We start from the raw sequence: 18,150 nt of genomic DNA, 5'->3' as shown, positions 1-18,150 counted from the left end.
GCAAATGTGCTGGAGAGCTGGAACCTGGGACATCAGTCAGGTGGCTTGAAAGAACCATCTTTCTTCAGAAACATCTACAGAAGACAAGGACTCCAGATCTACTTGGGTACAAGAATTTAGCCCAGTCAGTGTGAGAATAACTATCAGGACCAGACACTATATATTGCTGCAAATCAAATATGTCAGTTGAACCAGAACATTTCCCGCTAACCCTTAAGCTTAGATGGACTAAATGCTATCTATGCTTCCAAAAAGGAAGTTAACACTATTTTACAAGATACCTTTGAAAATACAAGCCACAGTACACTTACAGTCCCTCCTTTAATTTCATTTTGGAGAGAAAAGTAAGTAAACAGGATGGTAAAATTGCAGATTTAGTTGAGTAATGGGAGAGCAATCTTAACTATTCAGATCTGCAAATGTTGGCTACATTGTAGTGCCAAAAGGATATACCAGATCTGAAGTTGATTTCTAATTGGATAGTAGTTCAGCATATTTCTAATCCCAAAATAAAAAATGTGGATGAGGTAGAAAATGTGGAAGCTTTTCACAAGTTATAACAAGTTATTAAAATAAAATAGTCTGTTCTGTATGGGAAGAAGCATAGTATTATGACAGACTTTCTCACAGCTCTGTTACAGGAGTGATTTTCTAGCTACTGATAAAAAGTGCAGCAGATTCAGAGAATTATTCAAGTGCCATTTTACCATGTAGTCCACTGTGTCAGTGGGCTGTGCTCTGACAATAAGAAGCAGGACCAGTTTGCAATCCACAAACATGTAATGTTTCAGAAGGAAGACTGAAGACTGAAAAAAATGAATCTACATGATGCTTTATCTCAAAACTGAAAAATTTCTTATTTTTTTTCCTTTTATTTTATTTTTTTTCTTTTCTTTTTTTTTTTTCTTATTTTTCTTATTTTTCTCTGTCTCTTTTTGGAGAATTCTAAGAGAAGAAAACTTCAGGTGCAGTAGCACTTCATGTACAGCTCATTCATTAACTGAGTAAATGCCTTAGTTTTCTGTCTGCCCTGTAAATCTGTTCTCTATTGGTTTAAATAATAGCAAGTGTATTGTGTATCTAGTCTTGCATGGAAATCTTAAACATTTTTTTTAGATAGGAATTCTATTATAATATTTTATCTTTTTTTATGATTTTTTTGTGTGTTTGTGTTTATATTATTACAACGATTACCATTGTCATTTCTTTTTTGATGACTGCTGATTGGTGTATAAGATGGAAAACTGGTCAGGAGTACAGATCAATTTTTATTTTCATTTTAAATAAATGTTTTGCAACTCTCAGGAGAGTAGAACCTTTCAGAACATACCAACATTTTAAAAAAAATAAATTAATTTAAAAAAAATGTATTACTGTGGGAAAGGACTAGTAGAAAAAATCTGCTGAATTAAAAGAGAAAATGACAAAAGCACTGCTCATATAAAATACTTTCATTGCTAGGAAAATGTTAACACTATTTTAAATGCTGTGCATTTCATAATTGTGTCCATAAACACAACAATGTTAATTTTATATAACAATCTGAATTGAGGCATTGACGAGATACTGAAAATGTTTTGAGAAAGAATGAGATGAATAGAGTCAAAACCAAAATATTTGGATGAATGGTCTTAATGTGAAACTGTTCACTAACATGTTCACTTCATTACCTCCATTGAATTCCCAAAAATCATACTGGCATGTAAGAAGTAAATTCAAACATTACAACTAATGCTTTTACAAGTTAAAATGGAAACTTTCTTTCTTACACTAGTATTTGTGCCAGGGAGCATCAAATGGCTGGCTGCTGCAATGAGGGAAGGTGAGCAGGAGCCAAGGTGACAGCAGGACAGGAGGGCTCAGGGACCTCACCGAGCAGAGGGCAGGATGCTGAGCAGACAGTGTAGGTCAGGATCAGGCCCAGAGGCAGGGTGAGAGCCAGTCTTAGTCCCATGATCACCAGGCAAGTCTGCAGGGAGAAAGCAAGTCTGAGGTCAAGCCAGGAAGCCAAGACAACGCTGACTGGTCTCCTCAGGCTGTGCATTCATATTCTACAAACTGCTCAACACTAAACCACTTAAAAACATCTTATCCATTATCATTAGTTTTATATTAGTTTATATTATGTTTATTATTTCAAAGTAGATTGAATTCTTAACTAAATAGCATTTTAATTAATTGAAAAGGAGAGTCAGCACATTCTTTGAAAGCTCTGACTGTGGTTCTTGCGTGCATTGGCATGAACCACACACGTGAATATTCGTATCCATCACAGACATGCTGTGAAAAACAAATCCCAGATTCCTTGAGAATGTTTGCCTATGCTGTAGGAAATCCAGGATGATTTTTCTGCTGTACCATTTTCCCATTTATCACAACTAAAAGCCTTAACTCAGAACATCATGACTGCTCCAGGAGGCAACCTTAGAAACCTTCTGACCTAAGAATGCTTTTTTAGGAATTTAGGGCAGAATTTTCTAGAATTTTTCCCTTTTAACAAGTGAGACAAGTTTTGAGGAGAAGCAGGAGTTGCTTTTCAAGAAATCTAATAACTGAAAAGAAAAATATCTAAAGCAGCTCTAAATCCTATGCAATGTAATTCACAATCTAAATGGGTAAGAATGCTGTAAAATAGTAGAAAGAAACAATTGTTCCTTGGGAGGTAGGAAACAGAGAGGTAAGGTGTCTTGCCCAGTATAAACTTTCTGAGTAACCATCTAGTACCTTACTCAGAAGGTTATTCTAAGCTTTTTAAAATGTGTTCCTCTTACTTTCTGTCCCATATAATAAACACTAGACAGCTGCTTGCATTCTCATAACTGTAAATCTTTAATTCTTCTTCTGTAATCAGTTTTAAACACTAGAGTATGATTTTACTGTGATAAAGTTCTGGAAGCATAATATATAAATCTGTTTGTGATTTGTAAATGTCAGTATAAACAGTACTTGGGCATTTGATTAGTGAATGCTTCAAGCATACAAACTAGTGTATTAAAACCTTAGCATTCTTGTCAGAATTATCTATTCTTAGTGCTTCTAAAAAAAATCCCTCCTATGCAGGAGGAATTTATTTCAAGATTTTTAAAATGTTCTTTCATTTAAGCTACTCTTTGTAAATGCCAGATTTTGTTCCAGCTGAAAACATACTCACATGGATCACATGCTCAAAGTAGTTCACCTCTTCAATTTTCAGGGACAAATATGAAACAAGCAGAAGTCTGAAAGTCTTCCAGAAAATCCCAGTCATGGTCATAAACCAGCACTGAATGCAACTCCCACATCCGTGAATATAAATAGATAGTCAGGCTAAAGCTGTGGCTGTGAAATAAAAAGAAAACTCGCTCCATCTCACCTAACAAAATTTCAAATATTCAAAAAAACACTGCAAACAAGTATCATCTAGTCTCTGCTGGTAAAATATCCTGCTCTCTCCTTAAGTGATCCATTTCTTGCTCATCTTGTCTTTTGATGGAGCCCCCCTCATCCTTCTTGGATTATTGTCAGTGGAATTCACCTTTGCCTCCCTGCTGCTATCACTGAGTGACTTTTCTAGCAGACATCTTTTTGGTTCAGTACAGACAAAAAATGAACATCATCTTCAGCTCCACAAGTTTACAATTTAAGGTAACCTCCATGAAACCCTTTTTTTTCTGTATATTCAAAAATTGGCACTTGCACAAGGAGATGCAGAGCAGTGCAAGTTTCAGGCTCCATTTCATAGGGGTACAAACTGGGAGGAACAGCTCAAGCACCTTGCCACCCCTCCATGTGTTCCAGTCTCTTCTCTCAACATAGTTTGCATTGAAAAATATAAAACAAAGTTATGTACCATAGTTTTAAGCAGAACATTTGATTTCTCCTTTCTTGTCTAAAGAGGACTACAAGATTAGAGTTTATACTATTTTTCTCAAGGCTAATTCAGTAGTAGCAATAATGTAGTAAAGATGAAAGCAGATTTTTTTTTCACTGAATAATGCACTATCCCCAGTAAAACAATCGCTCTTGGATGAATGCAGAAGAATTTTTCAACAATCTGTATTACAAAGCTGAAAAAAAAAAAAAAAAGTGTAATTCCCAGGAAGTAACTCATTTTTGTTTTGTGATTTGTTTCTCCTTTTTCTTTCCTTGTTCCTGAATTTTAAGTTTGAGCAATAGCAAAGCATCTCCTTTTCATCTAATTTGCAACTGACAGCATGACACCTCTCTGGAGAAGGCTGGATACTGAACAGTCTCTTGAATTTTATTTTAAGAATATTTTGGTTTTGTTGGTGGTTTTTTTGTTTGTTTGTTTTTTCCAAATGAAAACAAAGGATAAGCAAGCATCTTATGTAGCATTACCTGTAGTCTAAAATTCTGCTACTTGTAGAAGTCTCACTGGATCCCTGAAGAAGAATAGTAACAGTCCCTCATATTCACATTCAATTAAATGAAAAAGCCACAGGAATCTTACAATTCTTCCATGGGATAGTGGAAGGTTTCCATGGTCAGTGCAGGATATAATTAGTGAAAAACATTACTTTGGAATACATTGTCAGCAACCAGCAGGGGGAATTAGGTGTTCACAGCTGCCAGTATACTTAATTTCTCACATGCAGCATGGAAAGTTTACTCCACTGCAGCTTGAGATCAAACAATAAACAAGAGTGAACTTACACGTGTGTATTTTGTTCTGTTTTTCTGAGGAAATTTGAAGCAGGAATTACAGTGCAAAGCAGTATTAATGGACACATTCCTGTATACATTCAATTAGCTTACAGAACACAGTATAATCTTTTTAAGGAAAAAAAAATAGATTTTCCACAAGAATTAAAAATCTGTTGCAGATGTGTTTGATCCTTGGTACTTTGTATGCCTCGGTTCTGCTTCAATAAAATGGATATAACATGGGCTCCTTGGTCTCCAGGGCCTACTGAGCATTGCACTACCTCAATGCTGCAATGGTCTCTTCCTTGGTAAAGGAAGAGAAAATGTTTTAAACCTAAAGAAGAGCTCTCAAACTGCTGAGACCTCTCCACACTCCCACATGAAATTCTTGTAATATCTCCTACCTTGGTTGTCAAAGCAAAGAGCACAGATTCAATTTGGACAAATTGGGCATAAGTAGAAGAAGGAGGTGGGACACTGTGGTGTGAGTCAGTGGTGGTCATTCTGAAAGTTAATGTTGAAGCACTGTAAAATCAGCTAGTAAAAAAATGTGATGTTTCACTACTGCTTCATGGATGAATCAGTGCATGGTAAATCCAAGCCTTGCTTACCCCCTCCAAAATAGGAACTGTTGCATATGTCAACAAGGTTTATTGATTCTACAAAGGTTTCAGAATTGAAGAAAACTACCTCCAACATCCTGCTTGCACTCCCAGGGAACGCAGCAGAGAGAACCACAGAGAGAACCACTGCGTAGCTGACTACTCTAACTCTCCCATACAGAAAAGCCATAACTAGCACTTCTGAAGGAAGTGCAGTAAGGACAAGCATTAAACACCCACAGAGACTTGGATTTGGTCCTAATCTATGGTCAGAATTTTTGTACCTAAAAAGAACACTGAATCTTCATATAGGAAAGAAATAGGTGCAAATTTCTATAACCTAGATGCATTTGGTAATAAAAAAGTGGCTGAGTGGCTTCAGCAGACAGTCTTGCTCCATTTGTAGGGAAGTGTAGATTTTTTTGTTTCCTTTTTTTCTCTCTGCAGCTAGGATAACCATAAGAAAGACCCAGGATGGGATGAAATAAGCACAGAAACTTTTTTTCCTCCCAAATTCAGAAAGATTATTAAAAAAAAAAAAGTTCTCAAGCATTTTGCATTTTGCATTTTTGAAAAATAAATACATATAATTGAAAGCAAAAAGAAAAAAACACATAGTTTTGCACTTAATTACTATTTGTACAATACTCAATTATGATACACTTGTTATTACAAAATTAAATAAATTGTTCAGCCTCACTAGTGAAAATCTACACTTGTGCATGCAGTGATTATAGCAATTTCAGATTAATGGCATACAGATTCCTGGTTATTAACAATTTAACGGCTATGTGATTAGCATTTTCAATTAAGGAATACAATTCGTGAAGCTGATTAAGACAGCAGCACTCTCCATTGTGCACGTGCTGTATCTACAAGCAGTATAATCACCTGCAACACTGACGGAGGAGTTACTGATTAAGGAATTGGCCTCTACCCCTTGCCTCCTGCTGGTGACTGAAACCACGTACTAGACTTCTTAGTGAGGACTTTTTAAAATTGCTTCAGACATAAAATAAATTGATTCCTAGTTATTACAGGTTGTTGTACATTAAGCACACAAAAACCCCTAAAAACAGTGCCTGCAATTAAAAGAAAATGCTCATATATTGAGTACCTCTGCTTGGCCAAAATTTTAAATCCCAAATCCAAACAGCCTCAGGGGGCTGGATCTCATCTGTCTGTTGTGTTACAGAAAGCCCACGGTATCATCTGTTTCTTGTTATGTATTCTTTGTTAGTTCATTAAGGGATAACATACACCGTGCCTCCAACAATAAACCTGCGGATTTAATCCTTACTTCCTACAAGCCTGAATGATGGCAACTTCTCTTCAAACATCACAGACAGTAAAACTCCCAGGAGTGAATCTCTTGTTTCAATACTGAGGGCTCAATTTCTGGGACTTCACTAATCCACAATCCCTAATGTATGCACTACCAATTTATATAAGTTTCTTACTGCTCTCGTACTGTATCAAAGCAGAGTTTTTGGTGACATGTATGTCATCAACTTCTGCTGGGCTATGGAAAGGCAATTTGATGATGTCAGGCAGCCATTTTTATGGGCAGCCAAAACCAGGCAAAGACATACTAACTCTGTCTGCTACACTAGACACAGACTGATGACTACAGCAGATGCTGCACTGAAGAAAATCTGGAGGATTTTCAGAGAGGCTCTCCAGTCAAAAGAAGCTCACGGATACTTATTTTAGCCTTCATTGGTGATCTTTCTATGTCTTCATCAGAATTTACTTACCCATTATTTGCACAAGCAGAGCCAGTACAAGTGAGATCTATTCACATGAAATGAGCATTTCAATATAAATACCAGAAATTTTCACAAAGATATTGATCTTTGATTTAGCCCTGCCCCCACGTGGTCTCTTACAAAGTTTGCTTTTAATAAAAGTAACTGCCTAACTCACCTTCTATTCCTATTTTCAGTTTTCCCCAAACCCTTTTTCTATAGGTTCAGCTTGGTCTACCTACCACCTCCCCTCCTTCCCATTTTTCATTCTGTTTCATTCTGGCAGTTTCTAGTTAGATGTGTGCAAATATTCCCATCTTTTGTCTATGAGGTATGACAGTTGCTGCATCAGGTTTGGATTGGCAGTGAAATGTTAGATAGCACTACATTTCAGCAGAAATGCATCACAGTTTTAGCACTAGATTGGCAATAGAAATAGGACAAATTCTCAGGTCTGTTTCTGTAGTTGAGCTCTGCTCTCAGGATTCTCTCCTTCCTTGTGTAAAAAAAAAAATAAAATAAAATAAAATAATAAAGTAGAAGCAACAGTAACCCAAGCTTGGCAAATTCTGTATAATAGCTGCCCCGATCTGCAGATTTTCACCAAATGGTGTTTGAAGTCATAGCATGAAACAGACGGGCACACTCTTTGCACCAAGGCACTGTCTCTCCTTGCACTCAGGGGGCATGCCGGATGGCATACTCCCCAGCTTCTTGCTTTTCTATTGCTTAAGACTCCATGGAGAAATGGAGAGAAGAAGGCTGAAAGGTCTGTTTATACCAGCACTGAACAGGGAGTTATACATGTCCAAGGGATCACAACAGAGGAGAGTAAGGAAGTTACACATAGTTCAGAAATAGTGCAAGTTAAACTCCATTTGCCTGTCTTACATTCCAGCATACACACGCATCTACCAATGAAAATCACAGTATTTTATAGTGAAATAGAGAAGGCATTGAAATATATGCGATACGTATATATTTGTATTAGAAACTGAAATTTCAGGTCAGACTAGGCAGCAGTTGTTTTTACAGTGGAATTAATAGACCCTGACTTAAAACTTTAAAGTTACAGGTGGACACCTCCAGAAGACATGAAAGGCAAGTGGTACAAGACAGTACTCCCTGTATATGTCTGGAGAGATTGTATGTCATGAAAGTTGAAAGTTAATCTACACTTTATTTGATTAGCCCTCTATGTACAATAGAATATTGTACTTTAAAAAAAAAAAAATTGTTCACTGTAAAATTGTACATCTTTGTAATTGCCAAATTACAACCAGAATCAATATCTGTTGTTTGTTTGGTTTTTTACCCCCAGCTGTTACACCAGAGGTTTCCAGATAATGCTTATCCTTGACTGACTATAACTACACATCTTGATGGCCCAAACACTTCTCAGAAGGTATGGTCTAAAAGACGACTTTCCACGCCTGCTACAGCATCAAGCCCTCTATTGTATTTCTGCATTCAGAAATAACTATATGAGAGGAACCTCAAAGCTGCAGATGCAACTCTTTGAAGGCTGGGGACTCCCAGGACTGGAGCTGCATGAGCTTCTTAAAATTGTCCCCTTGGTGACTACAAACAGGAAGACACTTTGGATCAAATGGTTCAAGCTTGGCAGAATTAAGAGAATCTTAGAATAAGGTTTTGTATCTAGAAACAGAAGGCAATGTGCTTAAAAAAAAATATTAATACAACATACTTTTTTGTGTGTTCATTAAATGGCAGGAAACTAGAAAAAAACTACATTTTGACAGTCTAAATTTTCTTTTTCACTTGATTTTTCAGCTAGAAATCTGGTGGCTCTAAGTGGTAGGATGTAGGAAGCATTACTCATAGTTTACAATGTCTCTTTTTTCCCCCAAAATTCCCACTTTTCAGCAGCAAGTGAATTGGACCTGTGAATTTATTTTTTTTTCAGATAAGTTTTTTTTGTGTTAAAAAAAAAAAAAAGGACAATGAGTTAGAGACTGAAATTTAACAAAGGAAGCTTCTGATGATATACCCTGCTTATGTTCTTTTCTTAACAGGCTCATCTGGCAAAATATTGTATGATCTTCCTTACTGAATTACAGTTCACTGCAGCTCCTGAGGTACAGGACAGTTACCCTACACTCAAAGAGACTGCATTCAGGCTTCTCTAACCTATTTTAAAGGGTTCTAATGTCCCACATCATCGCTGGAGACACCATATATCCTAGTCAAATAACAACTGTACTTCTAAATAATAGCAAACTATTTTTTAAAAGCACAAAAATGTGTTTCTCCCAAATAATGTCTTCTCAGAAAATGCAGTAGCTTTTTGCAGACACCTATCTGCCAACCACATTCCTGCCTTCTGTTCTGTCCACTTGACACCAGCTCTACACCTAAAAACCTAGAGATAAATGCTGCCTGTGAAGTTGCCTGACCTCCTACTCTGATCAACAAACAGAGGTCATTCTTTCCTTTTTGCTAGCAACACACTACTTTTTTCCTGATACCTTTGTAGTCCCAGGTCCATGGACCTCTTTGCTGGAGGGATTCCACCTTTACTGATTCCACCTCGTATCTTTGCAGAAAGATTTTGCTCTCCATCCTCTTCTCCAGATGCACCACACTGATCCATCCCCAGGAGACTCTTACAGCCAAGTATTCACAGATATACTTCTCTTCAGTGTCCATTTCTTCATTTCAGGAACAGAAAAACTACATGATGTCTTGAAACAAGCAAAGCAGAAAAATCTCCTATGTAAAAGAGAGTATATTCCTTTTCCCTTCAAGAAGTTGACTATGTTATGCCCCAACGTAACCTTAGTACCAGTCAGAAATAGTTATAAATAAGTACTTATGACTACAGATGCTGACTTCTGATGATAAACTACTTAATCATTAGCTAATGGCTCTCTTCCAGTCAGCTATACCAGTGCCAGTGTCTGCTGGCTCAAGCTGCCCTGTGTGCCCTTGTGTTAATTACTTTGACTAACTACAGGAGAGACTTATTAAATTTACTGATTGCAGTGTCCATAAACCAATATTTTCTAATTCTTCTACATCAATAAGCAGAGTACTGCTCTCTTTAGCACTGATTATTTTTTATTGGCTTATACAGTCTTTGTGCAAACTCAGTGAAATTACCCTTTGTTTACAGGGCCAACACAGGGCATGCCAAGATTCAGTTGCGCGTACTTTTTATGGCCCTCTCCAGGGGGCAATTTTTCTTCCAACTTCAAGGTTTTAGCACTTGGCAATCACTAAAAAAGGCAAATACTAGATACCTTTGGTATCTTAATATATAGAACCACTAAAATATCTACCTCATTCCAGTTACATCTTCTTCCAATTTCACTGAACCATTCTCACAATTTACAGAGATGCTGTAACAGTTCAGACATCATGAACAGTGCCATTCTCAATTTCTTTCAAGTACAAGACAATGTCATATCATCATCACTGGGTATCAGTACACCCCTTGATCTGTCAATTATGAAAAGAAAAACGTTAGTTAAGTCAGACACATCTTCAGTATTACTAATTTTAATGCCAGTATATTTGTTAGTTTGCATGTGTATATCAGGAAATAAATTCTTTCAATCTGCTTCTATATTATATTTTCCATCCTCTCTCATCGCTGACTAATTTCTAAAATTCCTGTCTTTTCATTTAACCACAGGTTATTGCATTTTGGTCTTCCAAGACTGAAACTTTAAATGTTATCTTTGTTTAGCATATCTTGAAGCGTACTCCAAATGTCAGCCTTCTGCCAGGTGCATTAAACTTTGGTCTCTGAGGTCCAGAGTTGGTGACTGCCTTTCTCCACTTTTAATTAGTATAATTGCTTATCTCTGTGCTTCACCAGTTGCTGTTGGTAGAATCCGGAGAAGGGAGCTGTACAGTATTGCTTCCATTACCACAAGGTAACAAACCCAAGGTTTCACATTTGTTTGAAAGACAATCTGAAATGGAACAACTCTAATTTCTGATGCCTCTAACGCATTATCTTCCCTTTCTGTAATTCCCTTTAGCTCTTGTGATAGCTGTCTTGAGTAAGAGTCTGTGTGGCAGCACAGCCCAGACTGCTCAGTACAGGAGGATTAAGGGGTCATTAAACACCTTGGTACTCAGTTCTGGAGGGAACACAGCATAATTAGGATAAGGACCCAAGGCTTTCTAAGGTACAGTAACTTCCCATTACTGCTTTGCTTTATAGCATTGCCTAGAATTTCAGCAGAGCTCCAGCCTTCTCTAACAACCATTTGCAGTTCAACTGCCCCTGCACAGTGTGCCACATACTTTGCCAAGGAGCTTTCAGAAGGCAACACCTGATTGTACCTGAGCTGAAAGAACTTTTCACTGCCAAATGAGAGAACCTTAGAGACATTTACCTTTATTTGGAGTAAGGAATGTTAGATCACAATACATTTTTAAAAGTTATTTATACTGAAAATTATTTGTAATGTATTCCAAACATGAACAAAAGACCAAATTACTACACTACAGTTTTGTCACCCATCTGGTATTTCAGCAGGCACAGGAATGTGATAGTTACCTTGTATCATCATGCAGCACAGAGTTTCGTGAGTCCATGGTGTTCTGGAAGTAAGCCGGGCAATAAAATAATTTTGGATTTGGACGTGAGACAGAAATAAATTATCCTGAATATTAAAGAAGAAGAAAGAAATAGAGTTGACCAAAAAAAAAAAAAAAAAAAAAAAAAAGAAACATAATTGACCATGCTAGAATAAAAATCACAGTGTTTTAGAAATTACTGGTCATTTTTCTAATACTGCAGCTAGAAAGATATTGAAGAACCTAAAACCAAATGGCCTTATTTTCAGTGATTCTGGGCATTCATTCATGCAGCTAGAGTGGTTTCTGCTCAGTTTATCTGCTATTTCTTTCCTTGTACAAGAAATAATTTCCCACACTATTGTCTGTCACCTCTCACAGTGTTATGACTACAAGCCGTCAAAACCTTACAATGAAGTAGATTTCTATTAGAAAATGATGATTAGTTAAAAAAAAATGCATGTTTTATGGCGAAGGCACAGTTTTTGAAAATTTCTTAAAGCTTTTCTTCTCAGAACCTGGGTCAGGCTTTTCAACTTTGGAGTATACCCGACTTGCAATCATTTATAATGGTTCACCCAAGGAACCACAAGACTTAAGAATCCCATTGTGTATTAAAGATTTTAGGGTCAAGGCAGTACTTGGGATTTAATATATCTAGTTTCTCTGTCACAAAACCATGATATTGAAAACTACAAGCTTTCTACTTCAAGATAGTGATATTAATAATTAAATAAATAAATAAAAATATCAGGCCTACCAACTCATATCTACAATTGTCTAGTCACAAGACTAGATTTCTCAGTTGCACTGCTGCTTTTGGGAGAGCTTGCATCCAGAATTTTAATGGGGTTAACTCAAAATTGAGGCGGAAATCATAAAATGTGTTTTAGCCAAACCTTAGAGTCCTGAGCAGAAACTTCTATGTCCATAGGACAACTACCTCCACCCCAGTCTACCTTGCCTAAAAGAATGAAAGGCCCATATCCTAACTTCCCCACCAGACATTTTCCAAAGCTCACTCTGTTTTACTTCTGCCAACACTTCCTCAACTAGGAGTTGGACTCGATGATCCTTATGGGTCCCTTCCAACTCGGGATATTCTATGATTCTATGATTCTAACTACCTGATCAAAACTGTTTACTCCAAAGATTCAAAAGTTACTGACTTCTAAAACCTTCTCTGTACAAATGAATCAATGGAAAAAAATAAAATAAAATAAATAAAATAAAAATAAAATAAAAATAAAATAAAATAAAATAAAAAACATAGCTCATCACTCATTCCCATCACTCATTGACATCCACTGAGAGCGATCAGAAAAACAGAGACACTCTCAATGTTTAAGCTTCCCAGGACACATGCCAGATGGAATACCATGTGTATGGATAGATACCTGTACATCAGAGGTCTCCAAAAGCACAACATAAAAAAAATCAGCTAACACATAGGCAAGGTAGGCAATGTTTTTTACATAAATTTAAGACCTCGGGATACATTTCTAAAAGTGGTTTAAAATGTTAACTGTGATTTTCTTTTTTCCTGTTTCTTAATAGTCAGTATTGATTGGCCGGCCTTAATATAGCACTGTGCATGCAAACTAGGTACAAAATTGTTGTTAGCACTAGAAAATCACCTGCCGTTAAGCTGCATACTGCAGATGCAAATTTAGCATGCTCATAAATGGAAAGCTTGAGAGGAGTACAGAATGTCCCTAGAACTACAGCTCAGAATATTAATCAGCTTGAAATATATTTAGACTGAATGAGATGGGATTAATAATGTCTCAGAGATAATAGATCTTTTTTCTTTAGATAGTCAATCCAGGTTTTACTTTATTACTATGTTATAGCTGTTTGGTGGGCCATCTGAAACAAATGGGAGGTTCCAAAGTTTCCTAGTGAGCAGTTTTGCCCACATTTCAAGACCTCTCATCTCAAACAGCATTCGTGGTCCCAGCTGAGCAGTGAAAGGCTGAGTGAGCAAAAGCATTTCAGGGTGAGATTTCCAAAGGCTGGCTCGTGGCATTGGCTTAGACTCAGAAAGCCCTTTGCTTCTGCCCACCCACATCAAGGCTGGAGGGCTCTTACTGACTTACCCAAGATGATTCCTCCTCACCACGCCAGCACTGCCAAATTCTCCACCGCACACTGACATGGCTTCAGTAGGAGAGGCTGAGAGGAAGGGTACCTCCAGAATCCAGTGGTTACAGTGCTCTCCTGGAAAACAGAGATACAGACTTAAAACTTTGTATGCAAAGGGCAATTTGCTAAACCAGCTTACCTGATGTATGCAACCTGTGCATGACGTCAGAGGACTCATACCCTCTCCTCTTCATCCTGGAAAGTGAGGTCATGTACTAAGAGAAGGTCTAAGGTATTGGGGGTGTTAAACACAGCACAGTGCAACAGCTGTGCTAGCTGCTGTGAATCAACCTGAACTAAGGCTTCTTGCCTCAAAAGGCTGAAATCCAGCCTCATCTTCTCCCATATTTTGGCTACATGCTTCACATACTCTGGCTCTAACACTTGACTTATCCCTGAGTAAGTTGGTGCATCTGATTGAACGTGAATGCTATGCAGGAGAGAAAGTTGTCTATTTTTTGCTGAATTGGATATCTGTGGGCTTAGTAAGCAAAATGTTCTCACTAATGGGACCAGAAGATCAGCACAGATGGCAGTAGGGAAGCAGGGGAGGATACATTTTGGACTAAGCAAGGAGTGGGACATCTCTGGACACCAAGTCAGCTTAGCAGTCTCATGAAACCTTCCCCCAGATCCTTTTTTAAGTCTAACACCCCACTTGTCAGTGTTGATCTAAAGTTAAGAAGCTCTCTGAACAGCACAATTATTCTTTATGCTTCCTCCATCACATGCTTAACAGCATTCTCACAGCTCCTGCAGGCACCAGGTTACACGTTTTAAAAACAGCTTTACCTGAGACTCAGATCTCTATGGGCATTTAAGTGGACGCCTCCCACTGTTTTCAATTAAAAAGTCAAGAGCTTAAATACCTCTGAAAATTTCATCCTGTAAGTCCTCTTTCTGTAGCTCAGCCCTCAAGGTTTTACTTCCTAGGCCAGGGACTACCGTTTTTAGTTACAAAAAGCTTACATTCAGACTTTACTGATGGCATAAATGCAAGATTTCAATTTCTGAGAAGTGATTTTGAAATATGAGATAAATATGCCACAATTCCTATGCAGCATGGTTTCCAACTTCTTTTACTGCTGACTATCATCCTAAAATGAGATTTTATACAACCCAACCTAAAAATGGAAGTTTATAACAGAACTGCTGATAGACCCTTTGTAATATGTTATATGTTAATGTTTTTAAAAGTCCTTGCTTGCAATCTAATTAAAACACACACACAGAGGAGAATGAAACATGGCCACTAAGACAGTTTTTTCACTGTGAAAAGATCTTAGGGTATTTCCACTTAAATGCATTACCTGAGGGTAATTCCCCTTTCAGTTGCCAGAAAAAAAAAAAAAAAAAAAAAAAAAAAAAAAAAGAAAAAAAAAAGTGTTATCTTGATAAAATAAAATTGCCTCAAGGAACTTGACAAAAGTTGAACTCTTCTACTAATGAGATTTTAATGAGCTACCCAGTGAAGATGAGAGAATTACAGCAGGATTATTACTTTTCTCTTTTACACCTGCTGGTGTATCATGATGGACCAACTATATCTCTATAAACGTATCTGGTTTTCTTAATGGTCTTACAGTAGGGCTTAATTAGACCTTGTATTTTTTGTTGCAATTCTAAATATTAATTACAAAAACACCTTTGTTCTCTCTTCTCAAGAGCAATACCTGTTACTCTTAACACTGAGTCAACCAAGCGGATGCATTTTCCAGCTTTAATATTTAGCTAGTGTTGGCCGAACAACCTCATTTCAGTTTGTTTTTCATCATGAAAAATTTCAACACAAAGCACAACTTCATCTTAACTATGCATTAATTACAATACTTCAGCCTTTCTTCCCAGAAATCAAAAAGGATCAGCTTCTTCCTGCCTCACCTTCCTATCCCAAATTCTCAGCTTATTTTGTCAGTTTGCTCTCCTCTGAGGGTGGACTTGGGCAGATTCAGCACACTAGCATGCATGGATCAGAGATGGCATGAAGAACGCTCATTCTTCCACGGGTTGGCCAACATGTCTTGTTATCAGGATTATGATCATACACATTTGGGTGCAGAAAGGAATTTTCCTTAACATGGACTGACAAGGATCTCACGATTATGAGGGGAGAAACAAGAAAAACAGAAAGAAAATTCTCTCCTGTGGTTTTACTCGGGTGGGCAGCCGAGCTCCACCACAACCGCTCTCTCACTCCCCCTCCTCAAAGGGGATGGGGGAGAAAAATACGATGCAAAGTGCTCAAGGGTTGAGATAAGAACAGGGAGGTCGCACAGTAATTATCATGACAGGCAAAACAGACTCAGCATAGGGAGATAGTAAGTTTTATTGTTTATTACTAACAAGCTAGAGAAGCAAGAAACAAAGGAAAGAAACCAAAAAGGCCTTCCCCCGCATCCACCCTCTTCCACCTCCTCCCTCCGAGCGTCGCTCTGAAGGCATCTGGCAAATGCAGAAATATCAGGAGTAAGACAGGAAATATATTCTACAAAAATACCATTCAGGGAAAAAGCAAAACAAAACAGAACAAAAAAAGTTTCAACATGTCTCCTTCCCTCTAGAAATAGCCCAGCTGTTTCACATGGAGCTTATCTTGACCTAGCACTATTTCTCGTTCAAGTTTGTCTTGTAGTGAGACACTACAATATCTGTAAAAAAAAAAAAAAAAAAAAAAAAGTCACTCCTACCTGCTAAAAATGTGATTGGAAGCTAAGCAGGCCTTCATGTATCACTGATTTTGATGTCTGTAGTATCTCAGAGGACAAGGAGATGAAAAACTCAGCTTTTTAAAACTTCTCAGAAAAGTGCATCAGGCTTCACTTCCAGAAAATGTTTAAAATGTATTAATGTCAGTGAGATTTAAACATGTGCTTAAACTTTGCTGAATAGAGATGAGGAACGCAACAAGGTTTAGGAGTAGAGGAAGGGCTGCCCATATAAAATGAATAGCTAAAGCCAATTTAATGGCAATTTAACAGTTCCTGCTGCCCCCCAGCAAGCTTATAGTGAAGTGAAACATAGGAAGTATGTCAACACAGCCAATGTGTTATATCATCTTCTATGCATCTCAAAAATAGATAGATCATCAACCAGTGTCACTTGTCACCCTCCTTGCTACTTCCTATCTCTGTAGTTCAAAACTGATTCTAAGGACTGAGGGTACTCTGATCTCAGAAATACCCATTAGATCTAGATTTTCTGATGTTGACTTCAACTTGTTATCAATATGTCACCTATTTACTCATGTACAAACACCTTTGGGTACTTTATTCAGGGATTTATTCTGTACCATGCAGGTCTCCTTACCATGTCACCCACAGACTTTCCCACAGAATGCCAATTGCTGTTACTGGCATTCCTGAATGCTGTTACTAGAAGACTCCAGTTCCTTCTCTCCACACCCTCTCCCCAAGAAAGACAATGGGTGCACAGGGGAAAGGACTGCTGTGGGTATTCCCACTAACCGTAGGATACACAAAAAGAAGTGATTCTTATTTGGTACCTGACAAATTATGCTTAAAATCAATGAGAATCTCAACACTCACCTCAGTGGCAATAAGAAGAAGTAATCTTCTTTTATACTTAAAAATCAAGGGAGAAGAAGAAAGCAATTCTTCTTTAATCTAAGCTATTTTTAGACATCTACAGCCTCTACATACTTTTAATTCAAGATTCTCTTGTCTCCTGCCGTAGCAATTTTTAATAATAAATAAATAAATGCTACCACAAAAGTAAAATAAATAAATAAATAAAATAAAATAAAAACTACGACATAGTAATTACACACATAATTTGGGAGGAAATTGAATTGCTATGATCACTGACAGGGAAAAACAATATGACACGGTATTTGTTCAGAACAAATATAAAAGTAAAAGCCAAGAACAAACAAGATTAACATTTATCTTTGAGCTCATAGGTTGCTGGTTTTAATTAGAAACAAATAGGCAAACAGACTCAGCAGAAGCTGACCACCTCAAATAGTTCAGAAACAACTTCTTCATGTCTCTTCAGAGAATATTTACAATTGCAAATCAAATCAAAGGAAAAAAAAAAAAAAAAAGAAAAAAAGGAAAAAAAATGAGTAGCAGTAGCCTCCTCCAGTCAGAATAAAACCCAGTTCTATCGGCAGTATCGAAGCTATTTTAGGTATTTTGAATTAGTAAGTCCTCTTACACCAAAATCAACAAAAAGATGGTTAACTACTAATTTTTACTAGGCGTCTTAATATGTAATTTTCAAAGAATTTTAGAAATAAGCTAAGTGTTATTTGCTTCCTCTTACAGAAGGCTACAGCACAGAGAGATGCAATGTTACCCAAGGTCAGGAAGGTTGGCAGCAGAGCTGGAACAATGCCCAGTGGAGTGTAATATTCTATGGTCCCCTAATCCAGAAGGCAATCAGGAGACACCACTGCCCCTTGAGAACTGGTTTGGCCTGAGGAGCTATTTATACTA

The 18,150-nt window shown here is 37.3% G+C and overlaps 1 long non-coding RNA gene across 1 annotated transcript; it reads right to left on the bottom strand.

Moving 5' to 3' along the window:
* Nucleotides 1-1,406: 1,406 nt before the first annotated feature.
* Nucleotides 1,407-13,762, bottom strand: LOC121072529. The gene is made up of 6 exons (XR_005821287.1): nt 13,648-13,762; nt 11,529-11,634; nt 10,297-10,456; nt 9,484-9,699; nt 3,152-3,318; nt 1,407-1,969 (listed from the first exon to the last, which is right to left on the bottom strand). It is a non-coding gene; the product is annotated as an uncharacterized LOC121072529 (long non-coding RNA).
* Nucleotides 13,763-18,150: the final 4,388 nt, after the last annotated feature.

This window comes from Cygnus olor, chromosome 6 (genome assembly GCF_009769625.2).
Source record: "Cygnus olor isolate bCygOlo1 chromosome 6, bCygOlo1.pri.v2, whole genome shotgun sequence".
NCBI lineage: Eukaryota > Metazoa > Chordata > Aves > Anseriformes > Anatidae > Cygnus > Cygnus olor.
The sequence above is the reverse complement of the archived record's forward strand: the minus strand, read 5'-3'. Positions and strand labels throughout refer to the sequence as shown.